This window comes from Triturus cristatus, chromosome 11 (assembly GCF_964204655.1).
Source record: "Triturus cristatus chromosome 11, aTriCri1.1, whole genome shotgun sequence".
Taxonomy (NCBI): domain Eukaryota; kingdom Metazoa; phylum Chordata; class Amphibia; order Caudata; family Salamandridae; genus Triturus; species Triturus cristatus.
Genome location: NC_140594.1, coordinates 713,999,851 through 714,013,889, shown reverse-complemented (window position 1 = coordinate 714,013,889; position 14,039 = coordinate 713,999,851).

Below are 14,039 nucleotides of genomic sequence, written 5' to 3'. Positions count from 1 at the left end.
TAGTAGGGTTTTACCCATGCCTGACTCTCAGCGTTGTGCTGGCATCCGTGGCACAGCGCATCCGAGACACTTCCCTATTCAAAAAGGCTCAATCTCAGGCCCTCGGGAGAAAAATATCAGTTTTATATAGAGCGAATACAACCGTAAATATCAGAGCGCTGTAAATGAGCACCGGTTGCATTACAACGGGATACTCCATTTTTAGGCATAGGGAAACAAATTAATTTGGCCAGAAACAAAGGACGCTTGAGCCTCCAGACGCCCACGCCTAAGTTTCAGCAAGCATTTAAAATCTTTTTTTTTTTATATTATTGTCTGAGTCAAATTGCTCCTTCTGAGAAAACGAGGTGCTGTGTGCTGGTATCCATGGCACAGCGCATCCAAGACCCTTCTCTATTAAAATTGGCTCAATCTTAGGCCCTCGGGAGAAAAATATCAGTTTTATATAGAGCGAACACAACCGAAAATATCAGAGCGCTGTAATTGAGCACCGAGACGTATACACAAAATCCTTCAGCCTCTGACTCGGGACTGGATTCGACCCGAGACCATACTTCTGGGTCCGGACACAGGGCTCCGCTGAGGCACTCAACGGGGCACTCCCGGCCAACTCAGTAGCGGTGTTCTGGCTGGTTGGCCGGACATTGTCAGCACGGCCCTGGCTGATTTGCGGAGGGGTGACCGGTGGGGTGGCCCTCTCGCTGGGTGACGTAGGGGTAGTGAGGTTCAGAGGTGATTCCTGATAGTCGGACATGTCACGGTCCGTATTCGCCTCCGAGGTCTTCTTGAAGCTAGATACGTTCCTCGTGATGGATTGTTGTCCCCTTTTAGCCGTGACCATAGTCCCTTGAACACCGACCATGGTCCACACCTCAGGCTCATATGGAGGCCGGAACTTCCACCCGGGGTGTCGGTCTATGATCACCACCCGGTCTCACACTCTCAGCTGCGGTTCTTGTTTCCCTCCTCGCTTGGACTGCTGCGTCATCCCGCTCCACGGGTAACCACATCGGATCTGACGGAATACTGTCTCGTGGGGCCCGCTTGAACAGAAGGTGGGCCGGAGCACACTTGGTGGTGCTGTGAGGAGTCTGTCGGTACCAAGGAACTGGTCAAAAGCTGTTTCAGGGTCTTCTCCGTTCTCCACTGCGATGCGCAGCGCTCGGTTAATCGTTCTCATTAGTCGTTCCACTTCCTTGTTTGCTTGGGGCCATAGCGGGGTGATCTTCCTGTGGCGTACCGCTAGATTTTCTAGGTATTCCTGGAACTCTCGCCCCTGGAAGGGGGGTCCATTGTCCGACTTGACCTCTTCCGGCAACCCCATCATTGCAAAAACTCGGTCCAGGACCCTCTTCACATGCGTAAACGCTGTCGACGCTACCACTTCAACGATAGGGAATTTTGAGAACGAGTCGACCATGACCAGCATGTGACGGCCGTCCGGAAAACTCCCAAAATCCACGGAGTCTTGCTTGGTTCTTCTGTGATCACCGGGGCCAGCGCTGTGTACCTCCGGTGATCGTACAGGCATGGCATTGCCTTACCATCTCCTCTACCATGGAGTCCATCGCCGGGAACCAGACTTTGTCTCGCAGCCTGGCTTTGGTCTTTGCCATTCCTTGATGGCCCACTTGTGCCAACGCAAGGATTCTTTTCTGTAGACTTTCCGGAACCACGATCAGGTGTCCCCTCAAGACGACCCCTTCTTCCCCCACACTGAGTTCGCTTCAGACGTGCCACAGTTGTTGGCGAGCATGGCTGACCTCCTGCCGTAGGACGCGGGCGCCATCCATGAAATGGGCCCATCCATTGTTCTCCAGTGCTCCTCGAACTCGAGAGAGAGTGGGGTCCTCTCGAGTTGCTCGACCAATCTCTTCCAGCGTCATGGCCTTGGGACACGCCCCTTGCAACACCATGTTGACGAATGCTTCAGTACTGCAGGTATCCACCCACGGGTCGGATAGCACTGTGGAATCCGGGTGACGGGACAAATAATCCGCTGGGTTGTGAGCCCCTGGACGGTAGATTACTTTGAAGTTGTAGGCTTGCAACTGCACCGCCCATCGTTCGATCCTCGGGGGTGCTAGCCTGGATGAGCCAGCAAACAGTGGGAGCAGCGGTTTGTGGTCAGTCACGACATGGAATTCTTGTCCGCACAGATACAGGTGGAAATGCTGGCATGCCCATTTGATGGCCAGCGCCTCCCTCTTGATTTGGGCGTACCTCGTCTCAGTGTCCATGAGAGCTTTGCTGGCATATGCGATGGGCTTCCATACTTCCGGGCCGTGTTCTTGAAGGAGAACTGCTTCTAGGCTCACCGGGCTGGCGTCAACGACTAGTTCTGTTCGCCGTCTGGGGTGGAAGTAGGCCATGACCGTCTTGTCTAGCAGCCCTGCTTTGATGTCTTGGAATGCTTTATTGGCTGCTAGCGTCCACTCCCACTTGTGATCGTGGTGCGTGAGGGTGCGCAACGGCTCAGCCATGGCTGCCAGATTGGGGATGAACCGTCCACAGCACGTGGCCATGCCGAGGAAACTCCTCACTTCGGTAGGGTTTCGAGGTGTGCTTGCCGCCCGGATAGCTTCAGCCTTCTTCGGGTCTACCAGGAGTCCCTCGCGGGTGAACGTGTACCCAAAGAAATCGACGCTTTCTTGATAAAATGAGCACTTGGATTTGTGTAGAGTCAGCCCACAGTCTACCAGCCTCTTCAGCGTGGCCCGGAGGTGAGAGTGATGTTCCTTAAGCGTGGTGGAGAACACAAGGATATCGTCAATGAGGTTGATCACCCCTTGCAGCCCTGACAGTGCTTCCCGGATGGCATTTTGGAAGACCTCAGCGGCTGATGATACTCCGAAGCTGAGCCTTTTGTACCTCCGGAGGCCAACATGTGTTGAAAAGGTGGTAATATACCGGCTCTCGGGCTCCAGTTCCAGCTGGTGGTAGCTGGCGTTCAGGTCCAGTTTAGAGAACCACTTCGCCTGTTAAGGTCCGCCACGATGTCGTCCATCGTGGGGGTGATTTGACGTTCTCTCTTTACTGCGGTATTTGGTAGTCGCATGTCGACACAGAGTCGGATGGCCCCTGGTTGTTTGGGCTTGGGTGCCACGACCAGCGGGGACACCCATGGAGTAGGCGATTACGTCTAGTTCTTCGAGCTTTTGCTGCTCCTCTTGCCCTTGAGCTTCCCAAGTCCGGTGATGAGAGCTGGGAACTCCTTCAGCATTGCTTCCGCATGGGAGTCATGGATCTGATTGGCAAAGAAGACAAGTCCTAGGTCCTCGGCTGTATGGCAGCTGAGTAGAGTTCCCTTTTTACCCTGTGTGACGTGGAACCGTGCCTCGGTGGAGTAGCTCCCGCTGGCAATGGTGGTCTGAATGACACCACGGAGAGGGAGAGGATCAGTGCCTCCATATGTGAATATTCGCGCCGTGGATGGTGCAAGAGGGGGTCGTTGTGACAGACGGTCGTATTGGTCGGAATCCATCACATTGACAGACGCACCGGTGTCAATGAGGGCTTGTACCTCTGTGCCTTCGACTGAAACTGAGCACATGGGAGGTGGTCTTCGACGGGAACCTGTCCGGCTGACATACGATGCCACGAACACGTCATCGTCTTCGTCCTCGTATATCGGGCATCGTGCCTGTGGCTGGTCATCCGGCACTGACGGTGGGTCGTCGAGGGACATCTGGTGAACCCGCTGCGGTACGCTTCTGGGTCTTGACGATGGTTGTCGGAAGCACCCGCCGCGGCACACTCTGGCATAGTGGTTTAGCCTTCCGCAGCGGGAGCACGTTTTCCCTTTCGCCCCGCAGATGGCTGTTGCCGCGTGGTCTTCACCTCAGTATCCACACGACCCGCCTGGGGGTGGTTAGGGCACCTGGCGAGGTAATGTGGGGCGTCTCTGGATGGCCTCCACCTTTTTTTCTTTTATGTGCGGGGTCCTAGGCACCGACGCAGTGGCAACCGGTGTGTGTAAAACAGCTTCCATCTCTTCTGCCCGGGCGTCTAACAGTTCATGAAAGCGAGCTAGGACCAGGATTTCGTCCAGCGAGATTCCGGGTTGTCGTAGGATTAGCTTCCGCAGGAGTTTTGAGGGGCAGCCTAGGATGATCTGATCTCGGATTTCCTCCTGCTGTTCTGCGTAGCCGCGCGTAGAACATGTCGACCGATTCGGTATCGGTCTGCCATGCCCTCCGGAACTTGAATTTCTCGAAATCGGGGTTGAGCTGTGGGTCGAAGTGTCTATTGAGCGCGGCGACCGCCGCCTCATAGTCGTCGTCATTCCCTGTGTTGGGGAGCGTCTCGAACAGATCATAGATCTCTGCTCCGTAGTAGTAGATAAGGAGTGAACGTTTTACGGTTCCATCAGTTTCCCGGGTCCCCTTAAAGTAATGATTTAGCCGTCTGACCCAGGCCTTCCATCTTGGCGCAGTAGTGGCGGGATCCGAAACCTCGCTGATTGGGGGTAGTGGTGCGACTGCAGTGTGGGTGAACATTGGTGGTGGTGGGTTGGCACCAACGACTGGATTTTGCCCTCCATCTTGCTGGGCGGCCGCACCTGCGGCTGGTGCGTTGCTCATTGCGACCAGGCAGGGTCGCGTAGGCGCAAGGGCGCGGCTTGCGTGTTGACGTGCAGCTAAGGGGCGTGCGCTTCAGCCCGTGTCCTGACGGTGCAGGGGTCTGCGTGACTGCAGGCAGGGGCGCGGCTGACTTTGCGGCGCAGTTCTGCGCGTGGGGAAAGTGTGCGCCAGCTGGACCCAAATGCCACAGGCCCCCACGGTTAGTGCACTGTCCTCCCTCCTGGCCAGGGCCGCCCACGTGGCGTAATCCTGTAGGTGACGCCTGCTGCCCTTGAATAGGCCACACTGACCCTTGGATTGATGCTGCCAATGCTTGTTTGTGAGTCTCTTCACTTGTCTTTTTTTTGTTGTTGGTGATTTTGGCTCAGAGGGGGCAGCCCGTCTCAGGGCCTCGCTGCACACCGGCCGATGCAGGTTGGGGGCCAGCGCCAAGCAGGGCAGGAGCGGAGACGTCAATTCAGGGCAGCTTCAGCACCGGTGAGGTCACCACACTTACCCCACACGACGCGCGCATATGCGCCGCCAGCTGAACACGCTCCCGTAGGCCAGGGAGATGCGTGGGCGGGCGCAGCGCGAGCCGGAACCAGAAGCGGGCACGATGATACAGCACAGGCGGCCAGGCTGGAGCGGTACGGGTGGGCTCCGCGAGCTCCCGCGACGAAACAGGTGAGCAGCAGGGGGGGGGAGCAGGCATGGTGGGTGAGCTCCGCACGCTCTCCAGAGGGAGCCACACGAGCCAGTAGGCACACGTGGGGTGCGACAGGCCTTGTCGCCAATGTAGCGCGGCAGGGCCTGTGTCGCAGTTGGCCACAGCAGTGCTAAATAACGGACACAGGACTACCACTTACTCCTCGTGGCCGGAAGACCCCGAGTGGTCTTCGACCTCATTTATTTATACCCTCGGGACGAGCCCGCCCGAGGGGTGTATGAATGCGTGTATAGTGCAACATTGTAGGAGAGAGCCCGGATGGCTCTCTACACGGTTGCATTACAAAGGGATACTTCATTTTTTGGGAATTCGGAAACAAAGTGATTTCGCCAGAATCAAAGGACGTTTGAGCCTCCAGCCATACTCGAACCTCGTTCCCCGACTTCAAAGGCGGCCGCCCTAGCGGTAAGGCACACCCTCTCCTGAACAGTCCGAAAGCATCCGACCGACTCCCACAACGACCCCGGTACAGCACCAAATGAAAGCAGGACGCCCCTCCCCTAGGCGCGGGGGCGCCTGTTCCATTCCAATAACACATGATAAAAATATGAGGTACGAACAGAGTAGTCATCGACGTTTTCTTCTGCTTGTCTCGTTGCAGAGTCCCAATGCACACTGTGTGGTGAGCCTGAAGGTAAGACTCCTGCTTGACTCAATCCCCGTCGCAGCTAGCCTCAGTCATGCCTGGCCAGCTTGATCTGGTTCACCCGCACGTCCGCTCCGCTGACAGCAAAGGGAACCCTGTGTCTGAACTGATACCGAGCAAAAAGAGAGATGTCTGTCCCTCCGAAATCGATGCTGTGAGGGAATGCATTAATAGCCAATAGGTCTCGCCTTTGGGACCTTATGAGTATTTAGACATGCAACACTTGATGTTGTTGCACCAAGGATATTGTGCTGGTTAACTAAACACTTATAAGGTCCCAAAGGCGAGACCTATTGGCTCTGCCAATGCTTGTTTTACCTGTCGGTGGGACGCTTTAGGAATCATCCATGAGGATAGCATGCTATACAGGGGGGGGGAGGTGTTGCAGGACTATTGCCCCCACTTTAATCCCATGCAGTAAGTGTTATGCGGCAACAAGAAAGTGTGAGATCAGACACACATTTGTATTACGTTTTGAGGCTGGCAGCTCTGATTCGCCGAGAAGGGCCATTTTATTATGTTGGTGGTGACCCTTCGATGTTGTCGGGTGATGTCCTGTGTTTTCTGTAGCAGGGGGTCTTCCACGCTGTAATCTTATGGGTCTGCAGAGCGGCCGTGTCCCAGGAGTTGATAAAGAGTGCAGGGGTGTCAGAGATGCACCGGGATGGCCTGCTATTAGTGCTCCTTTACATAATTTGCCTTTATGATATGTCAGTTGAATAGATTGCACGATGGGCTGCGTTATCATTCTTTGTCATTACGGGATATCAGTGCACAGTATGTGACTATTTGGGACCTGTAGAGTGGACTGGGTCAGTCTTCCAGTGACCTGTAGTTTGTGGCTGACATCTTTGCTGTCAGCAGGCCTGTCTGGTTGAGAGAGTGCTTATTTAACTCAGTTTGTGTGTAGCCTGTGTGTCATTAGTTGCCAGCAGTGTTCTACATACCTCACTACTAGTATGTCTGTCCATTTGTTATGAGAGCAGCTAATAGGCGAGTTTGGTGTCTTTGTGTCTGAAGGGATGATAGATCTGGCTGGGGTCAGTCAGTTGCCAGACTCGTGTCCTGTTTAACTTCCCATCTCTACCGGCTCTTCTGGGGCACTAGCCTGTTTGGGGATCGCCAGATATCCTAGAGGATGTGGACTAACAGCCAGAGCTGTCGACTTTGGAGGTGGGGAACAAGGTTCGACTCTCGGCGTCGGCTGTTCATCCTGTGATTCTGGGCAAATCGAGAAATCTCCCCATGCATACCAAAAATGAATGTGTCCTTTTGTAATGGATCGAGTTCCTGCTATATAACACAGGCACATAACGTGGCGAGAAGCGGTTGCCTCATTCTCAGTGGACCACGTTGAAACGCATCCATAGGGATTCTAAAATATGGCTGAGCGTTCGCTTGGTAGCGTCAGGCTTTCACGTTTAGAAGACAGGATATTTTTTGCAATTCGTGGGAAAATAGAACCCGCTCCTGTTTGATTGTAATTAGATGTACTTTTAGAAATTGCTGCTCTCAAGTGTAGTTACAGTAACCCCAGGTCCCGCCTCACGTCCTAAGAGAGGATTTATTTTAAAATGGCAGACTTATGAAGAATGTCCTTCAAAACAGCACCACTTTCAGCGCAATCTGTTGTTAGGTAAAAGTTTTAATCAACTTCGTTGTAAGAGACCCCACCTCCCGCCCCACCCCCCCAAACAACAATTCAAAAGAAAAAGCAGTCACCATTATGGTGCTGCTGAAGGCGTTCTACTGTCGGCAAATTACATCGGGGCTAATTCAGCACGTTTTACTGGGCCAGCACGGATCCGGCTCACTAATAGCTGACAGTTCCGGGATCCGGTTGAATCCCGCTTATTTCGTACTCTGGCGATAATGTAGCACCGACAGCAATGAATAAGTAATTAGCAACAGCTAAAGCATAATTTGTTTCACCCTGCAGAACGAAGCTGGTCGGCGATAAAACAAGGTATAATAAAAAAAAAGTAAATAAGATTTTAGAGTAGCACGTACTTTTCCTCTAAAAGAGAACGAGCAGGAAGTGGGATAAGGGAGGGGCACACAGGCTGGCAAATGGTGTGCACTTTTGCTGCCACTTTGATTGTCTCAGTGGCCGCGCGGCTCACTGAGAACATCAAAAGGTCTGCAAAAGTGATCACGCAGGCTGACAAATGGTGCGCGCGCCCGGTGCACATGCACTGTAGCTGGAGGCTTGAAAAAAGCCACTAGTTAGCACTTACGAAACCCGCTTACTAAAACTCTCGCCAGAGCAGCGCTAAAGCGCTGGCTCAGGCGAGACCTAAAAATGAGCGAGCACAGCACACGCTCTGGGCAGTAGACAGACGTCACAGGCTAGCACCTTGCCATCCCAAATACGAGAATGTTTACCCTGTAGTCAATCTGCTTAGCCAAGTCTGCTGTGTTTTATAATACGCGACCAAATAAACAATACATACCTAACCAGCAATCACACTACGCCATGGCCCCCTCCAACTCAGCCTGCCGCCAACCGGAACCTCTCTCCACGTCGACGACGCTCCTGAAGCTCAGGCTGCAGCCTAAGGGGACAAAGAGAATGGAACTCCCCAAGGCACAGCCTTAAATACTTGTTAAGTTTCGTTTCCCATAGGTTTCGTTTCTCCATGCCTCACGTCACAAAGTCATCACCACCAACCCCCTTCTTTTTGTCCTGGGGTCCGGAGGAGGCTCAGCCCCGTGGCGCAACTAAGGGCACCCCTCCGCTAGGCACGGGGGGCGCCTGTTCAAAAACGAAAAAAAAATCGCTCCACTTATGTTAGCAAGTAAATCATTCATTTTCGCCAAAGGGTGACTCTCAATCAGAATATTTATATTCAAAGCGTAAGTCTGCACACGATTCTATATCACCATCCTTTTTGCAAATTACGATGATGGGACTGACCCATGCTGAGGAATCAGTCTGCAAAATTACTTGATCTTTAACTAATTGATCAAGTAAAACTTTAAATTTAGGTCTCACAGAGAGTGGTACTGACTCGAATTTATGTGATATTGGGATGGCATTTTTTTAAGCTTGATCCTATGTTCAAATTTGTGAATCATGCCAATTTTCTTTGAGAACACATCAGGTAACAATTGCATAACTTCAGAGATAATGGAGTCTTCAGGAGTTTGTACTGTAGCTACATTGACATCACACACCCTAACTGGATTATAGGACTCAGGAACAAGCATTAACCCTAGTCTTGCTAAATCTTGCCAACCTAAAATCCATCTACCTTTCCTAGCAACATATACTTTAGTACAAGTTTCCCTGCCTAAACATTTTACACTTTCCATGAAGAAACCAAGCATAGCGATATCTAGAGCTCCATAAGCCTTGGGGAACACATCAGTTTTTTGGAAAGGCTTCTTTGCACTCCAAATTTGCTCATATAAAGTATCTGATATGATTGTGATGGGTCCTCCAGAATCTGCCATCATATCAAGTTTGACGGATCCAATATAATTACCACAAATGGGTCCTTTCACCGCAGTAACTTCCACCGTATCTACATCAAGTGTCAGGACAACCCTCGAGAGATCCTGTATAGAGTCCTCTGTAACAGAGCTTATAGAGTCCTCTGTAACAGAGCTATATCCACAGAAGAGACTCGAGAGATATCTCCACCACTCCTGCAAACACCTTGGAAATGTGCAGTTTTGTGACACTTAGTACACCTCTTACCAATGGCAGGGCATGTTGGATTATTGCTAACATGCGTTTTCGAGCCACATCTAGAACAAAAGGTCCCGCATCGCTGGTGGGGGCTTTGACCTACCGTGCCTGTCGCCCATTTGTGGGGCTGTGCTGTGAACCCGCTGTGTTGCTGTGGCTGATGAGGAGCTGCCGGACGGGACTGCAGGTCCCAGGAGTCCGTGAGGTCCGCAGCTGTGCAGCGGCCCGCCCATCCGCCATCAAAAGCAAATAAAAGACCTCGCGGAACCCGCTGGCGCGGGTCCCGCATCGCTGGTGGGGGCTTTGACCTACCGTGCCTGTCGCCCTTGGTGGGGCTGTGCTGTGAACCCGCTGTGTTGCTGTGGCTGGTGAGGAGCTGCCGGACGGGACTGCAGGTCCCAGGAGTCCGTGAGGTCCGCAGCTGTGCAGCGGCCCGCCCATCCGCCATCAAAAGCAAATAAAAGACCTCGCGGAACCCGCTGGCGCGGCTCCCCCACATCGCTGGTGGGGGCTTTGACCTACCGTGCCTGTTGCCCTTGGTGGGGCTGTGCTGTGAACCCGCTGTGTTGCTGTGGCTGGTGAGGAGCTGCCGGACAGGACTGCAGGTCCCAGGAGTCCGTGAGGTCCGCAGCTGTGCAGCGGCCCGCCTATCCGCCTATTGGTTTCCGTTTCCGCTAAATTTCACTGGATTCTCCGGCGCGGGACGCCCAGGACGAAGCCCGGACAAAGGGCGGACAGTCTGTGACAGTCCGGGACAGGAGGGGGCTGGTGGGGGCCGTGGACATCTTGATCTGTACAGAGGTACCAGCGGGCCGAGTATATAATGTTTTGTTGTGAGAATATATCCCCCAAGTGGGTAATACGTAAGGGCTGGTAATCGCCTGTTAATTTTGATTAAAGTATTGTAGGGCTGCACCAGTTATTAATCCATGTCAAAAGCAAAATCTATTCCGGCGAAGATATCCATGGATATTTATCTTGTTAAAATGGTTGATAAGATAAATCAGGAGCGGAGAAAGTCCTTGGGGCGTTCAGGAACTGCTGACCCTATCTCCTCAAATACTAACCCCCTTATCCCTTTGTCCGGTCCTAATCAGGATGTAAGTAATGAGTCTAATGAGTCTAATCATATGGATGGTTCTATAGTGGTGGCCCCCTTAGAAGGAAACAGCCCTGTTGGTTCCTTACCCGGGGATTTAATACTTACACCAGATCCATCGACTCCTACCCTGACGGCCACAACATCACAGAGAGTACTACGTTCTAGCCGGAACCACAACAAGAATGTACATTCTAAACGGGGTGGGGGGTGCGATCATTTAAGAGAGCTGATCCTTTACCTACTAATTCTGCTCGTGATCCCAGCGTAGTGCAGGATAGCAATCCGGTCATCTTAGATAGTAAGCAGTTGGACCTTTTAATCAGCATGATAGACGCTAAGTTTGATCTATTAGTTAAACCATTATTGAACAAACTTGACATGGTAGCTAACGAAGTGGTCAGACTAGGAGGCCTGTTAGAATCGCACCTTAATGCCAGTATTGGTACTAAAGCTACTGATGAGGTTTTAGAAAGTAGTCATGTTCCCCCGCGGGTTTCTAAGGTAGTCATACCAATGGCTAAGGCCAATCCTCCCAAGATCCCATCTGGAGAACATTGTGAGGAGAGAAGAAATGCTCCAGACCCCTTGCAGACTCCAGGACAATATGGCTCATTACGTATCCCAGCCCCCGAGAACCAGTTAGGACCTAGTGCTAAAAACTCTGGTACCCCCAGGCCCGATTTACCCCCAGCTTGTGCCCCATTTGTGGCAGTCCTCACCAACGTCCCCCCAGTAAGTGAGACTGGCCGTAATTATAGTGAATCCCATGCTTCTCTGAAGAACAAAACTGTGGATTGGCTGCATCGGGAATGCGGTTTCCCAGTTGTTTTAGCAAAGGATATATTAAGCACAAGAAGAGTTAACTGGATTGGTAGCTCGCGTAAGACTTGTGGGGGTGATTGTATTGTGGTTAATTTTAGAAACCCCCATCTTGCCTCAACTGCCCTGTTAAGAGCACAATCATCCTCCTCACGGGATCAAGGGATATCTCTTCGGCCCTTAGGGTATTTTTATAGGCATCTTAACTATCGTCCTAATGTCGAACATACTGGGACAAGAGAAGGAGATACGAATGTCTTCCCTGGTTCTAAAATTACCATGTCAAACCGATTTCAAGCCCTGAGTGGACTGGATTGTAATGATTGACTGGAGCCAGCCCTGTCTAAAACAGAGGATGTTGTTGATGCCATAGGAGGCACGGGAGGGGACGTTATTCTGAGGGTGTTAGATACAGTAGATACCAGTGGTAACGATAACCCCTCGGATAATACCAACAGGAAGCCTAGTTGTTGTGATAGTGAGAATTGGGTTTATTTGGCTGGCAAGACTGGGGTCCAGTCTTGTAATCACATCCCCCCTGTTCCTACTAGCCCCATACCCTTATCCAAATCCTGTAGACAGGGTGCCTGTTCGATTGTTAGCTGGAACATTGCGGGACTTTCATCAAAGGACATCTGTCTGGGATGGACAGAGTTCATTAAACTTTTAATATTGTATGCTTTCAGGAAACCTGGTGTGTGGACCCAATCAATTATAATGGTTTTGTTTCTTTTCATTTACCTGCCGTGGCCTCACAGTCGGGCAGGGCAAAGGGTGGGTTATTGGTTCTGATTTCTGTAGAAATACCCATCAAAGTTAAGAAACATGTTTTGGTTGGTGCACACTCCCAGATTTTATGGCTTCAACAGGAGCAGGGTAGAAATATCCTTTTAATTAATTTTTATAATAATATTTTTGACTGTTCGAGGTATCAGGTTGTACTTGCTTTGGAGTCTGCCATGGAAGACATCATAACCAAATTTGATATCGACTTTGATATCATTTGGTTAGGGGATTTTAACACAGTGGTGTGCCCCTTTGCTGCTCAAAGGGTGTGTGGTTTTATTGACCACTGTGGGGATGGTGTCCCCCACTTTCCTCATAATTCCTATGGTAATTCTTTGAATAAAATTCTAACTACTTATGACATGGAAATACTGGTTAACCAGGTTAACTCCTCAGGTGTAATTATTCCCACTTTCACGGGAAGGAATGCTAATACAGTAATTGATTTTATTTGTATGTCGTCCGGTATTAGCCCATGGTGTTCGGCCCCTGTGGTTGTGGACAACTTAATCAGCGATCATAATTGTATTACCGCTGAGGTTACACTATGGAAGGACCAACAGATTTACAATCCATGTACCATTACCAATATTGAGCCACATCGACCTAATGGCATCCGTATCAGATGGAAAGGTAATAATGCGGACATTACATCTAACACCATTGTTTCAAAATGTCTTACGGAAATTACTATAATTCTAGAAAGTGAGGAAGTAACTGTTGAAACTGTGCGTAATTTTATCAATATTAATTTAATTATAGATAGCAACTTCACCATACTCTCTAAGGGTAGGAAACTTCAACAAAGGGGGTGGTTTGACCATGCATGTTCTATAGCGCTTAAGGGGCTCAAAACAGCATTGGCAGCAGAGAGGAGAGATACTGGAATGATTAGGGAATTGCGAGGTATCTATCAGGCCGCAATTAAGTCCAGGAAATCAGAATTAAGACAAGAGGCATGGGACAAACTAGATCAGGCAGCTTCTACCGCGGATTCCTCTTTATTCTGGGCAACAGTTAACAGTCCCTTTTTAAAGGACGATAAGATGCCCGAATTATCGGCTAACGTCAGTGTGGAGAGCTGGGTCACCCACTTCTCTCTGATTTTTGACTCGGTCAGAACTAGGGGAGCTTATGATGATGGGTGGCCTGTCATCCCCTTGGATATTACTATTGCCGAAGTGTGGGACAGCATTAAATCTAGCAGGGGTGGGAAGGCCCAGGGACCTGACGGGGTACCCATCGATGTATACAAAACAGCACCCGAGATCTGGGGTCCATTGCTTACAAAGGTATTCAATGCTGCCGTATGCAACGGGGTCCCCCACACATGGGAGGAATCCATAATCGTACGAATCTACAAGAAGAGAGACAGGGGGGATGTGAAGAACTATAGCCCAATCTCCCTCCTGGACTCCTCGGTGAAAATTATGAGTCGGGTGCTTATGGTTAGGTTGGAAGAATGGGCGGAATCTAATAATATCCTGGCTAATTCCCAATATGGTTTCAGGAAGGGTAGAGGAACTATAGAACAATGCCTTAACCTCGACTTACTAATCGGGAAGTACACGAAGGCTAAAAAAGGATCCCTCTACCTTTGCTTTGCTGACTTGAGTAGCGCCTTTGATATGGTGGACCATAATATTTTATGGGCCAAATTACTGGAAATGGGGGCACCTGAGTCCATTGTTTATTTTTTA